The sequence below is a fragment of the Pseudochaenichthys georgianus genome, chromosome 12 (assembly GCF_902827115.2).
Source record: "Pseudochaenichthys georgianus chromosome 12, fPseGeo1.2, whole genome shotgun sequence".
Classification (NCBI taxonomy): Eukaryota; Metazoa; Chordata; class Actinopteri; order Perciformes; family Channichthyidae; genus Pseudochaenichthys; species Pseudochaenichthys georgianus.
In genome coordinates this window covers 11,236,397-11,259,803 of record NC_047514.1, presented here as the reverse complement: position 1 = coordinate 11,259,803, position 23,407 = coordinate 11,236,397, and positions in this window count along the sequence as shown.

Genomic DNA, 23,407 nt, shown 5'->3' with positions numbered 1-23,407 from the left:
TGAAATCTAAAATCATAACAGATGAAAACAACCTACTCTGAAATGTATCACAGTTATGTGTGCAGCTGCAACAACAGGACAGAGAGAAAAAATGTGTCCTGAACCTCAAAAACTCTCAAAAGCAGATGTTGTTGCCGGGAAATAGTCTTGCCATGTTTTTGTCAGTTGGTCCAGACAGGTTGATACAAGGCCCGCTGTCCACCCCACTAATCACGACATCAAACGGTATCAGATGAAATGTCTAACTGTGGAAGCAATGGCCTGCCAAAGTGTTTACCCTCCAGTCGCTGGATGTGTCATAGTGACATATGAAAGTGCTTAAACTCAAGGAGGTGGTGGGGCCATTGGAGATGAGGTTGGAGAGGTGTTCAAATGCAGGAGCAGTGTGTTTGCAATGAGGAGAGAAGAGGGAGTACTGCGGCAGCATAAAGAAAGAATAGCTCTCTTGCACATTAAAGTGTGGGATGTTTTACAGAGGTAATAAAGCCCCCGGCTAATCACATTCGCCAGGAGCGCAGTATCCTTCAAGCGAAGACCATAGACAATCATCCAGGTTTAGCTTAATAAACAGCATAGATCTTTCTTTTTGTTCTGGTTTAAAAAAACAGAGCTTGAGCAGGGATTTTTGATATTGCAGTAATAGATGTTATGCGTGTCACTCATCTCTCCAGATATAAATGTAAATTACTTTGATACAGTCATGCTTGATCTGCAAAGAAAAAGTGCATTGGCTGTTGCTTTTGGAGGCTACTTTTGTCGCAGTTTAGAGTGAAAGCGAACAGTGTCAAGAAGTACTGCATCAGTTTTGATTAGCATATGTAAGATAGGTGAATATCAGGTTATTAGATAAGAAATACTAAAATAGAAGCTGGTTTCTCTGCTTTTACTTTAACGTGAGCTTATCAATAAAAACCTTTCCTTAATAGCACTCGATAATGTCCCTTTTTGGACATTTACCGGTATAAAGACACAGAAAAACAAATGAAGTGTACAGTGTAACGACACCGTCAGCTCATTAGCCATGTTACCATGCAACCACTCACCATGTCACCATGTCATGAATACAGCCTACATCAGCCTATTGTTTAGTCAGCACAGTGTTGACACAATCACATATGGATGTATTTTATGATTCATTTGGCTCTGGAGGACTCGGGGCAATTAAGAGTCTCATTCATTACAGGGAGCATCCTGCTGAATAGTAAGTAGAGGCTCCTGCGGGAGGAAGATGAAACAGGTTTCCTGCTTTAGTCTGACACAAACACAAAAGCAAGATTTAATCAGACAGTTTATTCAGAATCCCGTGCAATTATCTTCACAGGCAACACTTTACCTTTCACTGCCTCTTTTCAATTATTTCAGCTTGTATACTCGAGGTAGATGAATCTACCTTAAATGTAATGATACAGTCTTGATCACACATTTAATTATAAAGGTACAAAGCGTGTTAAATGCAGGGTTTTTTTTCTTGTTTATGTCATTAATTACGCACTCACTACTGTACATACATACTATACACCAATGTTGTACATTAGTAAAAGGGTGGTTAGCGCTTTTTGAGTTTTAATTGACTTAATTCATCACATTTATTTAGAAATACAGGAATTCTAGTCTTTCAATCCTAAACTAGAATATACTCTGATTGATCAAGGTATACATCCTATAAGAGATTATCATAAGGATAAAACAATTCCAGTCTATTGACGATGTCTTTCAGAAATACACATTCACAGTGACTTCATATTGGATATTATTCAATAAGGCAAAAATATTTTTCTTATTTTTGTCTTTTTTTCTTGATTCCTACCAAATTTCCTCCAGGTATTTATCCTAACCGTCTGGGGGAGTGCAGACACAATTTAGACTCATGTATTAGCTACCAACAAATATCCAGACAGCTTAATAATAATAATATGAATAATAATACATGGGACTTTTCCTAATGCTCAAAGACGCATGACACATAAAGCCAGAAAAAAGCTATCACCATGTGTTTTTTTGTTTAACTCAAAACAGTATAGTAGAAGAAAAGTAACAAAACAGACCCAAATATACATGTTGATATTTTAAAACAGTTGATACAATAGATCAGGGGTGTCCAAACCATTGGGCCAAATTCGGCCCGCAGGCCATCTTGAATCGGCCCTCAGCTAATTCTAAAGTATAATGAAATATGGCCCACAAATGAAACTTGTGCTTGTCTTGTATTGTACTTCTTTAATATATATATGTAAACATCTATTACACAGTAGTATTCATGTGTTAATACGCCCACTTTCAAATTAATTCCAAAGTTGAAAACATTTACTAACAAATCTAAGTTGATAAAAAAAAGCGCAATAACTTATTTCCATAACCAGCTTGAAATATACCCTTCATATTTCCCATTATGAGCAATCTGAGGCTTCTGTTTTAAGGGATAAGATGCAAAAAAAAGAAATTAAACCCTCTGGAGAGCTGTGATGTTGGCTGTTTTTTCTTAAAGCATATTCAAGTATAAAGCATAATTTGCCTACATTTGATTGATTTTGCTAACTTATAACTCAACTTATGAGCCACCCCTCCCCTAGTGAGTGGCCCAGCCCTTCGTATATTTTTCTGTATGTGGCCCTCGGAGAAAAAGGTTTGGACACCCCTGCAATAGATGGTGTGGCAATGAGCCTATGCATGGGCCCTCCTAATCCTAGTTTGCAGACATTAACATTTAGCATTTGTCCTCCCCCTACCAAAGCTCGTAAAATTCTGTTTAGCCTTACCTCTATGGGGGAAATGCTTTCAGTGTTGTTAGCATTTCACGACCTCTGGATCTCTCTGGAGCGTTACAACACGTCTGTTCGTTTTGTTTTAGACATTACTGAAAACTAATCTGTTTTAAATAAGCTCTCCCCCCTGGCTTTAATCTGCAATTATAAAAAGCGTGTCTTGTTTCGGGGTTTCTTTCTTTTTCATTTTAAATGTTTTTCTGCTGCTTGTATGGATTTGTTGACCTTTTAATTGTGATGTGTACATTGTCCTTGGGCTGGCGGATTTGAAATTGCCTTTTGAATCAGAAATCACTTTGGGTTTTAAGTAACAGCGCTAATATGTATGTTTGTATACTTGAGTTCTAGGAAACTGTGAGGCCATAACATGATGTTTTCTTCATTGTGGTTTGCTTTTGAATTGTAGGGACCTGTTGCAAGGAAAAATTGTACCACACAAATATGTTGTCCTACGTTTGAGTCAAGGATATCTAGACACACAAAAAGAAAGGCTCATGACACCAATCCTGCATGATTCAAAGGTAAAAAAAAAGTCTAATTCATACTGTTGATTTAAAGGTTAACATTTCTCACCTAGAGTAGCAAGAAATATTTGCTAAAATATAAATTACTCATGTTGAAATGTAATGTCAATTGTGACTCACCATTTTCTGTATAAAAGAATGCCAAATCTCCGACCAGTGGAAGGTCACCAAATGCATCATACCTACTTTAGTAGAGAAGAGGTGAGAAATGTGTTAAGGTGCATTATCAGCCTCCCATCGAATGGACCCATGTGCCATTAATGTAAGGCAGAAAGAAATACATTGAGAATTTTCTGTAAGCCTATAGGGTTATTACAAAAAAGTGGTTTATTCAGGTTAGTTTAGTTCATGGCGAAGAACAGGAGGCACTTTGCCCAATTGATGATAATGTGAGATGATGCCATGGGGGTGCAGAGGTCCTCCTTTATATAATGTTGTTCATTAAACAGTGCGAAAATGAAATGGGATTTTTTTTCAATGATTTTTGTATTGACACATAGCGCACATAGTTTGCATCAAATTACACCAGCCGAAAGTAGAGGAAAGAGACCTCCACGTTGAGCACTTGTGAACATGCCAATGCCTTGGGGTGAGTATCCAATAGTTTCTTGTGGGAGGTTTGGACTCCTCAGTAAAATGGGCAAAGACAGCATATTTTTAAGATATTCACAATAACAGATATCAGTACAGAAGGGCAGCGTCTCGACCGGGTGAACATTTTGCCTCCAGCAATAAGTAGTGCATTGTAGTAGGTTGAAGGCAGGAAAAGGGCTTCCGTGAGGGTTGCACCTTCCACGCAGATAAGCACGTTTGATTTAATCTTATCACATGCAGGATCTTGTACAAAAGGTTACCGAACAAAGTGGGTGAACACTGGATGTAAATTGGAATTATAAATTGGATCACAGCCTAAGCCTTTACCAAACACTAAGCCAAGTATAATAAAGAGAGAGCCCTTTACTTCATCACCTCTCTAACACCTCGCTAACAGAAAAACTGTCACGTAAAAGCCAGGCAAAATCAATCCCAACTGTCTTAGAAAAAGATGGTGTGAAGCTTAAATGACAAGGAGCGGCTTTGGGAGATCCGGCAAGGGACAGTTTGAGGTACACAGGGATAATTGAGGGCACAGAGGCGACAAAGCCACCTGGCAATTTAAAGGAAAAGGCTTCCCTTTTTTGGATTCTTTGTACATCATTATTTTAAGTGACATTTAGCTATCACGATACAACGTCACTGCATCAAAGTCTGACAGGGAAGGAAACACAAGTGACCAGACAGGTTTTTTAAAACTGTGGTGCTTTCAATTACAATTTAAAATAGCAACAAGAGAGATAAGAGGCTCTGAAATGTGTTAGTTTATTAAGGTGTCCAAATGTGTAATCACGGCCGGATTCAGCTGCTTTGATTGATGGGTGAGTTATTTGAGGGGTCAGCAGATAAATAAGAGAACAGTGATCTAACCGAGTGCTGTTTTTTTATTTACTTCTCCCCTGCATGGCAAGAAAATACATTTCTCAGTGATCGCATCAAAGTGGCACACGTGTTTGGTTTGAGTCAGCCGAATCGATGTGGCCCGCTCTGATGTCTGGGCTTCAGAGCAACTCTGCCCTCTAGCTGGTGGAGCTCAGATCCAGAAGGGCAGGAGCCTTCCCTTTGGAAGATACTTGTATTGCATGAAACGTTGCTATAATAAAATAAAGATCAATGAAACTCTGAATAATGGGACTGCGGGGATATTCATTTATAGTAATGGGTTAAGATTTTACAATTTCTTACATGGTTTCATCATTCCTTTCATATCACTTTTTAATGCTATTTTATTTCTACTTCAGGAATATTTTGGATTTTTTATTTCTAGTGCCTTAATTTCTCTTATGGACATTGCCTTGTTTTTTATGCTGCTACAACGCAAACATTTCCCAAATTCGGATCAATAAAGTACTTGCCTGCCTGCCTGCCTGCCTGCCTGTCTGTCTGTATGTATGTATGTATGTATGTCTGTCTGTCTGTATGTCTGCTATCTATCTATCTGTCTGTCTGTATGTCTGCTATCTATCTATCTATCTGTCTGTCTGTCTGTCTGTCTGTCTGTCTGCTATCTATCTGTCTGTTTGTCTGTATGTCTGCTATCTATCTGTCTGTCTGTCTGTCTGTCTGTCTGTCTGTCTGTCTGCTATCTGTCTGTCTGTCTGTCTGTCTGTCTGTCTGTCTGTCTGTCTGTCTGTCTGTCTATTAGTTTATGTATGTATTTATAATATCCAATTTCATTTGAGATTCTTGATTTAACCCGTTCACATTCAGTTCCTTTTGATTTACACTCTATGGTTGGCTCTGTTTGACATTATATCTGCATTTTCTCGGTCTTCTTTAATGAGGGAAATATAAAAAAACCCAATTCTCCACATTGTTCTGGCTTCATCAATGATATATTATTTATTATGCAGTGAGAGTTGCCAAAGAAATGTCGTTGTACTTTGTATGATGACAATAAACATATATCCTATTCTATTCTATGCCTTTTGCAGCATCATTACACATTGCCACATTTCAGCCTTGCATCTTTGTTATCTTTAACATCAGTACGCACTGGTGGTTAAATCAGAATATTATATATATTATACAAGTTAACAGTAATAGTGATGACCCTGTCAAATTTTTTTTATATCTCTCCTCCCAAAAAGTAGAAAATGCGTTTTTTTCTTCTGAATCTCTAATACATCTCACATTTACTGAAATATGTCAAATAGGATCGGGATATTAAAAGTTGATTTTCTTACTTGGCTATTAAACTCATGTATATCGTTTTTTCCAGAACTTCAGGGTTTGACAGAAAATCAATCATAAATGTGAGTGTGAGAGAGAGAGATAATGAACAGGCAGATCTGAGGCAGACCACCAGCACCAAATGAAAAACTCTATCGTAGTAAAACCTCATAAAGAGAAGAGAAATACAATATGTGTTTAATAACTTAATATACTAGATATCTAACAGATGTTCCTAGAAAAATATTTTAATCAGATTTGTATAAAACATAAATCAAGATGAAAATCTGAGATATAACAAGGCTCCCTGAAGCTATTCCATTATTTAATATGATTACAAAACTTGACAATACAGTCTGAATCCCTGGCACTGAAATCCTGTTTTCAGTTCACTTAGTGCATATGCTTGACTTTTTGAACTACATTATTCCACAGTGGCAAAGCTCTTAGCAGAATATTGCATTACTCATACTGAATTCAAAATATACAACAACAATATTGCATAATTTGGACAATGTGTAAAGTAATCAATATGACACAAAAGTAAGTTTCGGGTATTTTTAAGAACAGTGCTTTCCAATCGATCAAACTCTGCACATTTCTGGTAGATTTCAATGTATTAACTGCTGAATTTGACCATGATACGCAGGCATTTAAGAATACATACTTATATTCCGAGCATGCTGTCGTCCCCGTTGTTATTTTAGTCCCAGTGTCCTTATTCTCCATGGGGGAGGCTTTTGTTACTTTCAAAGAGAAACGTCAAATAAACTATCCAAAAACAAATATCTTTAAAAGTTTTTAAAAAAGCCTGTTTGAAAGTTAAAGAGATGGTTCTTATCCTCTTCTCTCATTATCTCTATAATCTTTATTTCTCTGTTCCCATTTTAAGCTCTTTCTCTTGGATAGCAACATTGATCTGTTGTCAGTGGGCCTGTCTACCACTTTGTCAGACAAAAAGGAAAATACCAATTGGATTGCTACAAAATTGAGCACAGACATTCATTATCCCCTGAGGGTGAATCCTAATGACTGTTGATTTTTAGTTATCCACTGAAATATGTCAACATCTACTAGAAACATTAGCACAACAGTTTTTACTGACAATTGTGTTGTTGCCTGATGATACATCCACATGTCTTTGGTGGGCACCTCTGCCATGAGCTAAAAGTGTGTGCTTTTAAGTCAAATGTAAAATTGTAGTAATGTGGGTGATCCTTTAACTTCTCACTTATCGCCATCATCGTGTTAGAAGGGTGTGTCCAATACTTTAGTTCAGTGCTTCTCAAAACTTTTTTCAGTAATGTACATCCTTTGAAACATTTTCTCAGCCAAGTACCCCCTGAACGACCCCGAACATTTTTGATCGAAAAACCCTATACAAATAATTCCAATATAGGGATGTCCCCTCAGTGTGTGATTTATTTACTCCTTCATGCATGCATTACAACAAACTAAGGATATTTTCATTTTATGCATGAAAAATAATAACATAGCGAAAAAAAATGTAAACAGATTTTTCCAAGGAGTTTTTCAATTGAAGTTTAACAAACCAATGAACAAAATGATATATTATGCAAAACTATACAATACACACATTTGACATGTTTATATCAGGTGGTTCTAGGAATATGTTATATAAAATTGTGTTTTCTATTTAACTTATTGTACTAAGATTATTTTTGTAATCATGCATGGTATTTTTTTAATTAACTTTTTTTTTTAAATCTCACGTACCCCCTGCAGTATCCCAACGTACCCCTAGGGATCCAAGTACCCCCTTTTGAGAATCTCTGCTTTAGTTTATGACTAAATACCTGCAAATCTAATGACATACCATCATCCTCAGCTGTACTTTCTGTTTAGTGATGATAACCAAATCCCCCAAAACTCACAGCTAAACATTTGCATGTTGTTTTTTCCATTGTGAGTATGTTAGCATTCATATCAAAGCTAAATAACCTGTAGATTATTTGTCATATTCTTCTCTTTTTTACTTTCTCTCTCTTTACGTTGACATGAATTTCAAAATACCCAATGATAGACAATCCTTCCAACGTGGGCCCAATATATGTTCTATTCTGTACTGCTGAAGGCTTTAAGCAGAGGTGCATTGAGAATAGAGCCAGCAAGGTCATTGGGTTCAGTTCATAAGCAGCATTAACAGAGGGGAAAGACAGATCAATTGAAAAAAAAGGATCAAAACAGACAAACCGTCAGAAAGAGAAATGGAAAGATACTGATTATTATTGCTTTTCTTCCGAACCCTTATAAAGTGCAAGTTGTGTGTACTCCAATTTCAAACACAAAATCGTTCATCTGGAACATGTCAGTTTCTAATGGATGAATTTTGTCAAATACAGCCAACCCATCTCTGAACTGTGGTCAAGGCCCCACCTGATTTACATGAAAGTACAGAACAACATCCCACACATCCATTTGGTTTCTTCCCCGTATTGAGCCCTTCCCTGACTCGACCCCGTCAGCCTTCATGTCTCAGGCTGGGGCCACTGAATCCATCACTCTTTTCTAACTCCGCTGCGGCTGTCTGATCAATGATATCACTAATAATAACTGCCCCGCTGTCACCGCTGTCACCTCTGTCCCATCATCCCAACTGGCATAGCCACGGGCAGCTCTCTGCAGATTGCCTCCACAGATTAGAACTCCATTAGTAAAGCTATTTACCCACCTTTCTTTCCCCTCGGGCTCCCCTTCACTTTGTTTGCCCACCAAAAGACCCCATGGAGGACATTATAACCTTTTCTCAAAGAGAAAAATAACTGGTTCTTGTATATTGCTCCAGAGGCATCTGATAACTCAGGAGTTCTGTATCGAGGTACCTCTGCAGTGAGGATCAACTTTAAGTTTTAACTTTGGGGCTTATGGTAAGAAACTGCATCTAGCTTTTTGCTCTGTGAGCGCCATTCATCATTTTGCCAGCTCACACCCCCGTGGCATCACCCACACTCTCAGTTAAAGGTTAGCTTGGAACAAGGCCACCCATCTCCCTTTCTCTCTGCGATAAATATGCAGAACGTTACTTTGGTATCCAGGCATTATAAAGTGTAAAATGCTGTACATGCATAATATCTTGTGAAAATGTATACTTTCTCCAGATATAAGGGCTGAACTCTTTGGTTCAATCCTCAAGGCTGCTTCAATGGCATGACGACAGGAAGGAGTCCCGTAAATCACCGGCCCCGGCACCATAGCCCAATACAGCACTCACTTAAACCAATCATTAGAGGAAGAAGACCCATTGCATCCCTGCCCCCCTCTGCCATTACCACTCCCATATTAATCATCCCTTTCTCTGCGGAAGAAGCAAAACAGAACAAAAGTCCTCATTTACCCCCAAAACAACAGTATATTACGGTATTGTAAGCTGGGCTGCTCAGAATACAAACGGATGTAATATGTTACTGTGAAACTCTCATATAACATAAATAACCTGTGGGAATGATGAAGGCTCCCACTGGCTGCTTTAATTAAGCGCAATGAGCCTTGTAAATCCAATATTCATCCAGGAGGGAATGATTTGCTGGAGAATGGCTTCTATAAAACAATAGGAAAATAGGTATTTAAGCAGATACAAATGATCTTTTATGATAATGTAACTTAACTCCCTTGTCTCTCAAATGTCCCAAAAGGAAGAAAAAGTGTTTTGGATTTTCAATGCCAATCTGCCCTCACGAGCAGAGTGAAATTAAAAGAGTGAATCTCGTCTCTGGCAGTCCATTATCGGACCAGCTTCTCTCCAGGTAATTTCACTGGCAAGCGAGTAGTCCCGATAGACAGAATGGAAAATAAAATGTCATATTTCCTCCACCACTCTTTAATTCATGAGTCCTCTGCCTTATCAGACCACTGGAGCCCTGACCTGTTTTACTTTCTGCTGGCGTCCATTGTGTGTGGGTGTCCTTCCCCCCGAAGACTTCCGCTTTTCCCTTCCTTTACACTGTGCAGGCCAAGGTTCCCTCGCTTCTCCTGAGGGACTGATAACACCTCACACATACTGAGCCAAGGGGATGGGGGGGATAAGGCTTTCAGAATTGGTTTCCCCTTTAAATTTGATTAGCTTTTCATGGTGCTCCATTTTCTCGCTCTGTACCAAGGGCAAGCTTTGGGATTATGCAGTCTGGTTCACACGTACCGGATGTTCGTGAAAATAGCTTAATAAAACGACTGGTAAAGTGGTGTAATCCACACTACACCTACAATGAGTACCAGACTGCTTGATTTAAAAGGAAATTCCAGATTATTGCAAGTTGGGTATTCATTTACCAGTTTCCCACTTTACTTTTGAAGTAGCTCAGTCTGTAGGAACTTGGCTTGGAAACCAAAGGGGCGTTGGTACAAATCTCATTGGGCATTGACGAAGCGTTCTCGAGCAAGGCACCGAGCCCCCAACCACTCCTAGATGCCTGAACATTGGCAGTCTCTTAACTCTGAATCCTCTCCATTAGTGCATGTCTATAGGTCCTGTTTGTGTGTGTGTGTGTGTGTGTGTGTGCGTGCGTGCGTGCGTGCGTGCGTATTTTGGGCCACCGTGGAAAACTGAATTTTATATTAATCTTAATAAAGTCGTTTACCTTTACTGCATAGATCTTGACACAACCAGCCAGACCATTATGTTAGTTTAAACCATTGAGTAAACTCACGTTATTTGGAAAAGAAGGGGGTTGCTACATTTAAACCCCAACGTATCCTTTTTTTAATCCATCCATGCCATTGTTGTGCTTTACTTTTTGCTTTTTTTGTACCTGTCTGATTTGACTATGACTTCTCATGTTTCTCGCCCCATCACCAAAAGAATCCTTTGAATCTCTTACACGCACGTGTCTTCTATTTTACGTAATGTCCATGACACTGTCCAATCAGCCCAATGACACAAAGCAGGTTTGTGTTAATGAATGTGCTTTTAAAGATAATATCTCTGATTGGGTTAATTGCACTGTGATTGAATGTAATCGAATGAGAGCGGAGCAGTTGAAACATAATTAAGAGGAGGATTAGAATATGGATGGGCTTTTAGTGAAGCGCATAAGTCACAAGATTGATCAGAGAGGAAGAGCAAAGACGCCGGCTGCCAAGGCGGGGAATGATAGATCACAGGTCGGAATAATCGCTCTGTGTTGCTGTCAAAGGAACTTGTGCAATCAAAAGTTGCCGACTTGTCATAACTTTTGACCTGTTGGTAAATGGATCTTGGTGTCAATGTGGATGAGAAGAGGAGAGGAGAACCATCAGTTTGCAATATTTAGAATACAATTTAGGTTATTCATACAGACAGGCACGTGCAGTTGGATTATTCCACCCAGGCCGTTTGGATATCTCACCATTACGGATAGCTGCTTGGGTGGAAAATGGCAAGAATGGGATTATTATCTGAACATAGCTTTCCATCAATCATAGCAGGCAGCCTAATGTTTAAAACTCGGAAGGCTCAGCTGACAATACTGCACCCATCTGTCTTGTCCTTCATTATAGTCCTCCTCTATTTGCATTGATTTGCAGTGAGAGGAGAGATTTAGGGAAAGAAAACAGGGTGAATAAGAAAGAAATGGTGTGTCTGTGTGTGTGTTTGAGGGAGTAAAAGAGAGATGGGGAAGAGACAACAGCAGACAGAGGTTAGAGACACGAGAGCTCACAGTAATAGAGGTGGAAAAAAAACAGACAGCTGTGAGACTGACCGTTGAGCGGCCCGACCAAGCAAGGAGGCAGAGGCAAAACGTCCCAAATACAACCCGGTGTGGGCATTTATTAAAATCATAGACACATAACTCACAGCCTCAATCCTGCTGTTCTCCCTGAACACATCTTGCAGCCACAAGGACCTCACCCTACACTGCAGGAAAAACAGAGCCTAAATACACCCAGACCAATCAAACCAACAAGACACAGGTGAGGGGGGAGGAGACAACCCAGGTGCACACAATCAGCAGCAACAGACATGGGGGAGTGATATGTTTTTTTTGTTTAATGCCTTTGTTTTATGTTGAAACTTGTTGTGTGCCGTGTTGGTCAGGACTCCCTGGAAGAAGAGATCTTGTATCTCAATGGGACATTCCTGGATAAATAAAGGATAAATAAAAATAAAAAATAAAAATATGTCAACTTTACACAGTGGTAACTTGTACAATTACTGCAATTTAACATCATCATTTATACACCCTGAACATATTATTTGCACCCTGATTATTCTCAACCGCTGTCATTCTTACACCAGCATAAATACTTTCGGTGCTCTCGCTAACTCCCCTATCTTTTCAGGCGGAGCCGAGGACCCGACGAGCACCTGCCAGACGACATTCCAATCAATACGGTTTATCATTTAATAAATACTACCTCAATAATTAGTATAAATTATGTAAAATGTGCAAATATGTAATGCCAAACTGTACTGTGCAATCACGCTAATAAAGTGCAAACTGTTCACTAAAGTGCTGAGTTACAAGGCCCTGAAGCCGTTACCTTCGTCACAACAGCAAAGACAGGTCAGGATTGGGAAAAAAGGAAAGACAAAGTCCGAGTGTCGGGAGTGAAAAAGAATCAAACACACACATGCAGCCAGATAAAGATTGAGGAAAGCACAGATGTTGGCCCTCGCCCAGCAGCTCGTGGTCACAGGGAGGTCAGGCAGGCCACATCCATCAGAAATGAAACGCAGGATAGACTCTTAAATGTCCTGGTTCCTCCCCTTCCAGCCACTCCAGACTGATGACGGCCTTGTCTGAGATTAAGGCCGATCCATTGGTCTGATTTGTGGCCAGTGGGGCAATTTCAATACCCGTCTTTGGCTTGATAAATGAGGCCCCTGTTTGATAAAGGGCCAATTTGCCAAGGGGCTAATAGGGATGAAATTGCAGCAGTCGCCTTTATTTTGTCCTCTCCTCAATCCATAGGAAAACAGGGCTGGACGGAGCGAACCACATCATGCAAAGCAGGCACAGTCAAAACAGGCAGAGGCTGTCTTAGATCACAGTTCCGCCTTTTTTTAAACAGCAGCAGTCAGATTTCAACATATGAAAGTCAAAAAATTAAATACAAACTTTCAGGATGGACCAAGGCTGCTCAACGCAAGGAATATAAACTATCCCAATCGATATGTCCAATTCAGTTGCAGTATAATAAGACACAAAAAGAACCACTTCAGCCGCCTGTCGATTCTCCCCTAGCTCACTCAGGAAAAGTGTTAATGACAAGCGGGGAGACGTGTCAACCCAGGCTGACAATCATAAATCTGCAGGTTTGATGCCTAGTCCATTCTAATTGTGCCCCGCAGAAAAGCGAGTATCTCCCACTATTACTTCTAAAGTACCCGGACAAAGCTCCCAGGTTCCAGATTGCACAAAAAGCCCAGGCACACCGGCTGAAATCTCTGGAGAGATGTAGTCAAGACGTAGCATATGTATCTTTTCAATTTCAAAAAGTCAAGCGCCCAAAATTGCCAAAAGCCTTTGGGAGCACTATCTTTCTTCTTTGTTCAGTCCCAGACCGTCTTCATGGTAATGAGGACCATATGTGCTTTTACTGGCAGAATTGAATACATTGAATACTGGTAGACACCTTCATGTCAGGCTTTGTGAAAGTATGCCTAAAGTTACTTTTTTTCACCTTTTTATAGAGTTTTTTTAAGTTAACATTCCACCTACACCACATCAAAATATGTAAATCATATCTCTGTGCACGCAGTCATCTTGCTCTGGAGGATGCAAATGCAGCTGACAAAGTTTCAAATGTGCGTAGAGAACACACTTGATGTCGGTGACAGCGTTCATGTGGAATCTCTGCCTGAGCAAATACGTACAATATTTGTCGATTACTCTCGAGTGAATTCAAGACTCAAGTAAATTGGAGACCTTACAGAATGTTACAAGTAATGATTGCTTTTAGTGGGGAAATAGGAAAGTAAATAATCATAATAGTCATGATAGTAAACTGTATTTGTACAAGAACTGCAGCACTTTGGGCTTTGCAGGAAGGGACATAGACAGAATGGAAATGGATAGTACAATGTTATTATTCTTAAAAAAGGATATAAACACTTGATACAATAAGATGACATTACAATGAAATGGAAGACATAGAAAGCATAACATGAGATGGAAAATAAAACCTACTGAAATGAAAAACTATTAAATTAGCTCCTATATTTATAGTATTCATCAATAAAGGCAACAACACACAAGAGTCTCCATTCTCTACAACTCTCATCATGCCTTTCTTTTCTACATCAATAGTGCCGATTTAAATGTTCAACTCCAAAAGCTTTTCAGCTTGAGTGAACTCTTTAAAAATCGGCGCCGAGGTCTCGGAAGCTATAAATAAACACAACAGAATGTTCTCCTCCCAACAAACACAGGTTAGACCATTAGTTTTCACCGCACATCAGAGATTCTACACTTTTTTTTGTTTGCCTAACAGATGAATTAAAAGAACTAAATTACCATAACATGGACACTTCCTGTTAAAGAGCCTGTGACACGGTTTTCCCCCATCATCCAAACCCATACATTTGAGTACATATTGTCCCCTTGAAAACCGTTACTGAACTGATTTTGGATATTTGTACTTTGATAACCATTAATCTGCCTTCAATGTTGACAATTTTCTGGATCTTCTCGCGGATTCTTCAAGTCCCGCCAAATGATGGGTGACGTCATTGCGGGCACAGCGCTCCAGCTGCACCGTCCAGGATCCCAGCATCTGCATGTAAACCTTTATATATATACAGTCAGATGTAAACGCACGACGGCGCACACAGCAGCAAGCTCAGACAGCGATGACAGGTTAATGTTGAACGTGTCTGAGAGCTCATATGAGGCTGAAGGATCGGTTTATGTTGTATCTTCTAAGTTTAGGAATGAGGTGCGTCAATATGGGCGATCATATGGTCATGTAGCCAGTGGTGGAATGGGACTAAAAATCATCCCGGGACTCTCGACCGGCCCACTTCGGTACCGCTAGTAAATTGTCAACGGGGGGAGCGGGGGATGTAAAATACAAATATAATGTATAATGTCTGTGTCTTTGACCTCAGCGCTGCGAGCCACCTGTGCCCTGTACTACGAAGCCAGTTCAACAGACCCTGGATATGTTTGAGTAACAAACAAACTAACAACAACAAACTAACAAACGAGATCTCGCTAAACGGTCCTACGACGCTGGTTATCAACTCGGTAAATCAAGCCAGGGTTTCTCTCTCCAGCTGAGAGCGCGTTCACGTCTAAGACACGAGTGGATCTGACTTTAATTACATTTGTCTCGAGTGTTTCGTCAACATAATGTGTTAAATAATACTTCTGCATACAGTCTGTGACACTGTGAGTGTTGCACGGCCAGATGAGGCTGGAGAAGCTGACTCAGATAAGGAAATATATGATATATTATGATATTATATGATCGATGATCTGATTGATGAAGCAGTTTAAACTGTATTTCCTTTATCCTGTAATATGACTTGAGAGATTTAAACTCCGCACACTGAGTGGATCTCTTTTCTATAGACGCCGGAGGCGGGCAGCGTCAGGTAAAAGAAGTTATTTAGCCTTCTCAAACCTGAGCCTCACGCGCCGCCTATGGGGGATGTGCTAGTTACTTAACCGACCGGCCCACTTCGGTACCGGCCCATCGGGATTCGTCCCGATGGCCAGTCCGCCACTGCACCCAGCCCACGTAAACTGTCAACGGGGGGAGCCTCGCTGCGGGGAAACGGTGGACCTAGTGTCCCGATCGGATTGGGAATAATATTAATAATCCGTGCATTTTATCCATTAATTTCCCCAACATTGTGGTAAAAAACCACACGTTTAATCCACGTTGGTGTACTACAACTACAAAAAGCATCGGTTTGTTTTCTCATCAGTAAATGCAGACCGGCTCAAACAAACGATTTTTAATCATCATCCTCACTCATCATTTAATGTATCATATGTTCGCCGAATTGACATGAAAGCACTAATAAATGTAGTTTCATCCACTTGAGTTTATAACCACAAAAATAATCGATTTGTTTTTATATCACATCCGACAGGAGGAAATTCAGCAGCTCTCACTCCCGATTTTTAATCCTAATGTAATCATCATCTTCACCACGATCATTTATGTTTATGTCGCCGAATTGACATGAAAGCACTGACAAATATGAATATACTGTAGTCAACTTCATTAAAACGTTATTAACGTGCCTAAACTCAGTAATTCACCATTTCTACGCATGACACAACACACTTTGTCCGTGTTTGGCTCTCGAAGCGTTCCCGCATTGACGTCACTTCCGGCTTCCCCCAAAACTTCAAAATGAGTCAAGGAATTTCCCCGCGATGTTCGAAATTATTGATTTTTAACGAAACGGTATCGCTTTTTCTTTTTTAAACTGACGGTTCGAGATTACTAGTAGCCCAATATTTCATTGCACAACAGTTGTTGGGATGGTGTCACAGGCTCTTTAAACCATAGATCAAGAGCTTTTTCCTTTAAAACTAGAGATAATACAATGTAATCGTACTTTTTGCCCAGAAATAGAGTATAATAGGAACTAATGTTACACTCTGTGTCTCTTTCAACCTGTTAGCGCGCATGAGTGATCTCTGCTGGATGTCGTGTTATCTGGGCCGATCATGTTTTCATTCTTTAATCTTGTTAATCAATTCTGTTTTCGCCTGTGACACGGCTTGTTGCGTTATCCGTATATGTGAATAAATAGGAACATTGATGAACATTGATCACATGAAGCCTCTCGTTCACAGGCCAGCAACTGTGAGAACAAACAGGACAGCTATTCCTGGTCGGAGCCGGAGGGGGTCCTGTGCCGATGACTTTAACAGACAATGCTCAGTGATGGGGCAATTGGTTTTTACACAAAGCAGTACTGTCCTGGTTTTCCACAGCATGTACCTACAGAGGCGGTATGAAAGGTCCTGCACTGAAGTGTCAACAGGAAGTTCAGTCAGACAACTCACGTGTTTCTTTAACATGTTTATTAGAAGCAGCATATAGTTGAGTTTGGCGTCTAGGCTCGGATCTCATCACTCTACAGATATACATAGCACGATGAGTGATGATTAAATAACTAACTCCCAGAGCCTACAGGTGGAAGCTGGGGTGGTGGTGGGGCAGCAAGCAGCAGCGACGTAGAGTAGCTGCAGCAAAGCAGCAGCAAGCAATGCATGGAGAGAGATCTGGCAGGTAAAATAGAGCGATGTATTAGGAGAACTCTGTTTGGTTGGTTGTAGAGTGGCAAGGGGTGTTATGTATGAATGCAGCATAAGTGCTCGAGTTGACTGCCTGAATTAGCTCGCAGGCTTCGCCCCATTAATAAAACTCATCAAAGTTCAGTTTTGCATAGAGTGCAGTCTCTTTTCATTACAAGCTGGACTCAATTGGGTTTTGGCTTAATACCACTTAGAATGAAGCAAAGTCTGCTTGTGACCCCCTCTCGCAGGTTTTGGCTATACAATGCTGTGAGAGTCTCTTTAAACAGATTTTGTATATTATGAACGCATAGAATCCGTAGAATCTGTAGGTGACAGGATAAGATTTTGGTACCTCAAACATTCTGGTTTTCTGTTAGAAGTCTGAGTTGTTTTGATGATTCATTTTCAAGCTAGCTTTGGTTCAAATAAGGTAAGTGTTCCAAAAGAGGCAGAAGGAATTGTCCGAAATGCAACTTGGAAGTCTTTGGCTGTTGTCTCTTGGTGATTTAGCTTTGTAAACTGGCAGCTTCTAAACTGGCAGCTTGTGAAACGATCAAGTTTCAAATTGTTTCTTAACTCCAACTCCATTCTTGTGTCTCAAGTTACTAATTGGAATGTAAACAATCAGTGGTGCATGTAACAGATGGTATTGGCCCACATATCCGCTGGCTATATTGAAACCCAAGAAATATAGCCAACGGCCCGATATTTATTCCGATATTCTGAGCATTGTAATTAATTATGACTTTCTTTCCACCACTTGAATCTGCTACATTGAAGTTTGAGAGACCGAACGTTAAAAATGAGCAGTTTCAAGTCAAATAAGTCCTTTACTATGGATATGTAATTCCCCTTACAAAGTGAATTACATATCCCTATTATTATATTGCACACATATATATAATTGTGCCCTACTATGGACAGGCAGGGTGATATTGGAACCCCGAGTGTGATGTTTCTGGTGTACTGTGACAGAATCAGATTTATTTACCAGCCATTTATTAATCATTTTTGACGGGCCCACTAATTTCCGGGTCGAACCAGGGGACTCCAGTGATGTTTGTGAGGGATGAGCGTGTTTAAATCAAAGCAGGATGTAATCAGCCATGCAGGGTGTTGAGCTGTCCCTGGGGGATTGAATACTCCATTATTTAAAGCAGGGCGTATCAATGGGGAAATAAAACACACACTGATGTGAGTTACACAGAGAAGTCGAAATTAAAAAGTAAAATTTGTGATTTTACCAATTGTTTTTTTTAAAATATGTTTTTATTTTTTCTTGTCATTATTTTGTGAATTTCAGCATAAATACAATTAGAATTAAATAATTTCCTCATAAAATAAGTATTATATATTATAATTGTCTTTGTCTCATGTACTTGTTACCTACCAATTATTGTCATGTATTACTTTATTATATAAACGTGTGTCTTTCACATTAGAGTTTAATTCATATAATTGCCAAGTATTTTCTATGGAAGGACAATGAGCTCTGGTGATTCCTTCTGTATAGTCTAACATTTCAGAGAAACAGGAGAGTCTGTGTCCTGAGGAGTGGGGAAAAGCCTTTCCAACGGCATGATAGCTGATGCATATCCCCATGATCAGAAAGGATGTCGGACAGGGGAAGAGACGATCTTATCACACATTTACTTTACAGGAATCACTGTAGGCTGCAGTATACAGTACAGGATGCTCTCTTGTGTGTTTGTCTTGCAAGATTGATCAGAAAACTGCACACTCAGCAGCCTTCTCCTGATAGAAAAAAATAGATAAATAGGTAAGCTGTCAAACAATTGAAATCACAGGAGTTGCAGGTTGTAAACTTACACTCATACGCTTTTGAAGACACAACGCTTCCCTTTGAAAATGTGGGTCACACTGCCATCTATTGAAAGGCAGCATGTAGACGTTTTGAAAACGGACAACATTTTTCTTTCTACCTCATTCTCTTGTTTTTCTGATGAATCTATGTATAACTCAAACACGTGGCTGCTTGCAATTCACAACAAATGTCCAACACTGATTTATATGAACATTTCCTTCCTTCTGAAGTTAATGATAACTGATAAAGGGGTAACTAAAATAGTTTTGGGTGATTGGACAGTATTTATTTATCCATTTCTTCTTGTTGTCTGCCTATTCCCAGAGATGGTTGTTTTCCTTGCTGGTAGTTGAGTGTTCAGGTGGGCTGCATGCAACACCTATAATAAACCAGTAATGATTTTTACATGTATAATATTTCTCATTTCCCATACTAAGGACATTAAACTCCTTAAATAAACACTCAACAAACAAAAATGAACAAATAAGCCAATTGGATGTTGTTGGAGATGGTGTATTATTAGTATTGTATGAAGATAATGGTGTTTACTTGTGCCAGTAAGTGGCTCATGTTGACTTATGGATGCGAGGTTGTTATATAATATGTATTTGTTATAGTCCATAAATAGCTTTTATTATAGGTTGTCTTTTAAGAAAGAAGGTCTTGTGTGTGAATACAGTGTTGAAAGAAATGTGAAAATACTGACAATTTCTCAAAAGATCCTTCTATGATCCTTCTATGATGCTTTGACCCTGTTGTACATTTCTACACCTGTCAGTTATAGAGCAACATAAAGATTCATAAGCGCACTGTATTGATTATACCGTATATTATTTAGTGATAAGTTAAAGCTTCAATTTCCATCTCTATCTCTCTCCATGGTGCTGAAACATTTCAACCTTATTCAGCCAAGAGAGCCCCGGAGTGATGCAATGTGATACAACCTTAGCAAAGAAAAGAAAAGCAAAGGATGAACTGAAGTTCATATCACCCTCCTGTTGTGTTCGGGTCAAATCTGACCGATTTACTACTTTCATCAATCATAAGTTTTTTATTTTACATTCGATTGCATTAAGGCTTCATGATATCCTTCACATTAGACATTTGAACATATACACTTGCTGACCACCACTGTCATTGCATTTCGGATGATTGAGTCAACTTTGTAACACCCATGGTTTTTCCAGTCAAAAATGACCGCCATAAAGAAATGGAATTAGTAACCATCCGGATCAGATAACACACACACACACAAACTAGATGTGTTTCCCCCCTCCCCCTTATGTGCCCATCCCCCCATGTGAATCACACCTGGCACACACACAAACACACACACGCACACACACACACACACACACACACACACACACACACACACACACACACACACACACACACACACACAGAGACCAATTTGATACATGTCCCGCTCTTATGTGCCCATCCCCCCATGTGAATCACACCTGGCACACACACACACACACACACATGCGCGCGCACACACACACACACACACACACAGAGACCAATTTGATACATGTCCCGCTCTTATGTGCCCATCCCCCCACATGGATCACACCCTATGATCACACCTGGCACATGCAATACATGTTCAGTGTCTGTTCTATGTATATTTACTGCCGTTGTTCATGTATACCAGTAGTCTGATACAATGTACAGTTCGAAAGGGTGTTAAATGAAATGTGGTGATGATGAATGGTTTTTGTGTTAATGTAATAGCAGTTAAAACAGGACCGGTCAAATTTGACCACGAACACCAAAGTAAGGGAGGGGAAACTAACACAACAGAGGGTCAAAGTATTTACAACCAAACAACCTCTAAACAGGATGGACATTTTGCTTCATAACCTTGCTACTCAAAAGGCAAAAAAGTATTTCTAAACAGAGGCCAATGGGTTAATACATTCTGACGACAGAATATCATGAATACTAGTCAATACATTTCTCTACATTCATCACCTTTCTCAGCTAAATAAAGCTTTGTTATACTGAACAAACTTTTATTTTATTTGTATTGTCAAGACAATAATTGGGACTCTTGAGCATACAGACTGCAGTACTTGTAGATGTACTTAACAAACACTGCCAGAGGAAAGGTATAAAAGGTCGCAAAAATCAATAGTTTTCCTTTAGCTGGTGCTTGAAATGTGTGCTGCAAATTCCTTGCCAACAGTTGTTTCAGCATTTGAATGGAGACACATTCTCCTTTGAGATTTGAATCTATTAATGACTTTACCTTGTTCACTAAAAAATAAGGTGTTCTAAGAACAAAATCCCCTATTTGGCTGAGGGAGAAAAACACTGTTGGTTCCAGGCCACAAATTGTTATGACCCTTTTTTACAACTTGCATATTCCCAAGAGAGTGAGAAATCCCACTGGCTCTCAGTTCAATAATAGTAACAACCTTTCCGTTAATTGCTTTAGCGTTGTAACGATGACTTTCTCCTGACGTCCCCTTTTTCCAGTTTAATTGAGTATTAGCCCATTATAAACATAATAAATTAATCAAGGACAGGTAGCCTATAGTTTCTCTCAATTGCAAATGTACAAAGATGCAGTCTGTTGAACCAAAGTAATTACAGGTCATGAGTACACACGTAATTATATCATCTACATTAAACAAGGCAGTTCCCAGACAAAAATAAGTATGAGTAACTAATGACTACAGCGTCATTTTCACCACATGGTGGCTGAACCCTAACCCTAACCTTCATAACACACGGGTAAGAGTAAGGGGACGGGTAATAACCGGAAAAGCATGACATGGGACCTTTAACAAACAAAACCTCTTTTATAGGGCATGAACAAACTTAGAGAATCAATAAGGTGGATGAGAACAGGGTTTGTTTATTAAGATTTCTGAAATGTACTCTCAAATAAATGTGAATTTCAGAGATCAGACCATGTTCAGTACCAACTCTAAACGGGCAATAAATACACTAAATCGTTCTTTTGATACATCCTTTCCTAAAGTACAGGAGAGGAAATGTGTCTGTCTCTAAACTAGTGATAAATGGCTTTCACTGTAAGAAGTTCTGACCAGATCTATCTTCAAGTAAACACAAGTCTTTCAAATCATTTTCACAGCCAGTGTCTAACATGATTTATTTCTTATCAGACCTTTATGATATTTTAAAGGGAAAATACAGTTATTATATATTTGATCTCAGATACACTTCATTCACCAGTGTAGGTCAGCAAAATATTCCTTTTCCCAGTTGAAGGAATATAAATAGCGTAGTTAAAAGTCCCTTTGACCTCTGAACAGCCATGAGACAGCTTTAATCAACGCGAAAAATGACCTGCTATTGCACTGACCAGATCTCTGTATTATTTTCTAACACTGGTTATTATGAGTATGTTGTCACTTCCCTAATGATATGAGTATTTAATAGCATCATCTATTTGAGAGCAGCATATAAGCAGTCAGTGTAGCTCCTTGGCAATAGTTTATTTTAGTGCTTGAAGTTTCATCTATGGTATTTAAATGATGGACTTTAAATAAGTTAAAATATGTCAATGTTCACTTTTGGTTCCACGCGGAACACAAACAACTGTAGCCTGGTCTTAGATAATTAGGTTTCTACCCATCCAAACTGCATTGTCAATGTAAATTGTCCCATATTCGCCTTGCTTTTAACCTCACCATCAGAATTACAAATTACAAATCATGTATTATATATATGGCACACCTATTTTGTTCCCTTATGAATTGACAAAGATTTTAAAACATATTATAATAAAATATCACTGCATTTTGTTGCATAATGTTATGGAGAAAACAGCATGAGATAATGCAGAATAATGTAAAAGAATATTAGTCTAGAACACCCTTTAAATAAATACATTTTCATGCAAGAATTCCTGGGTAAATGTGCGGGTGCGGACGAGGAGTAAAATGTTAGAGAAACCCAATAAAGAATTACTTAGAAAACCTTTAACATGTTTTGAACTGAACAGGGGTCAATACAAGGCTGAAGGAAAATCATTTAAGTAATGGATGACTTTAACTATGGGATGCTTGAGAGATGATGTACTGTTAAATGTTAAGGTAAAACGAGGAAAGGATGTAGGATACGGAGGTTCAAACAGATCAAATGAGCCACATGGGGCCAAAGGCAGCTGTTATGTTAAAGATCATAAAGAGAATAGTAATAAGTAGTAAGTGGTTCGGTTTCCCCACCAGTATGTTTTAATAAATGCAGGAGACTAGAAGCTAAAGGGAGACACATATGAGGTTATAAAACACCAATATTGTGCTATATTTGCTAAGACAATGAGCCTGTAATGAGTAATATTTTAGGCAT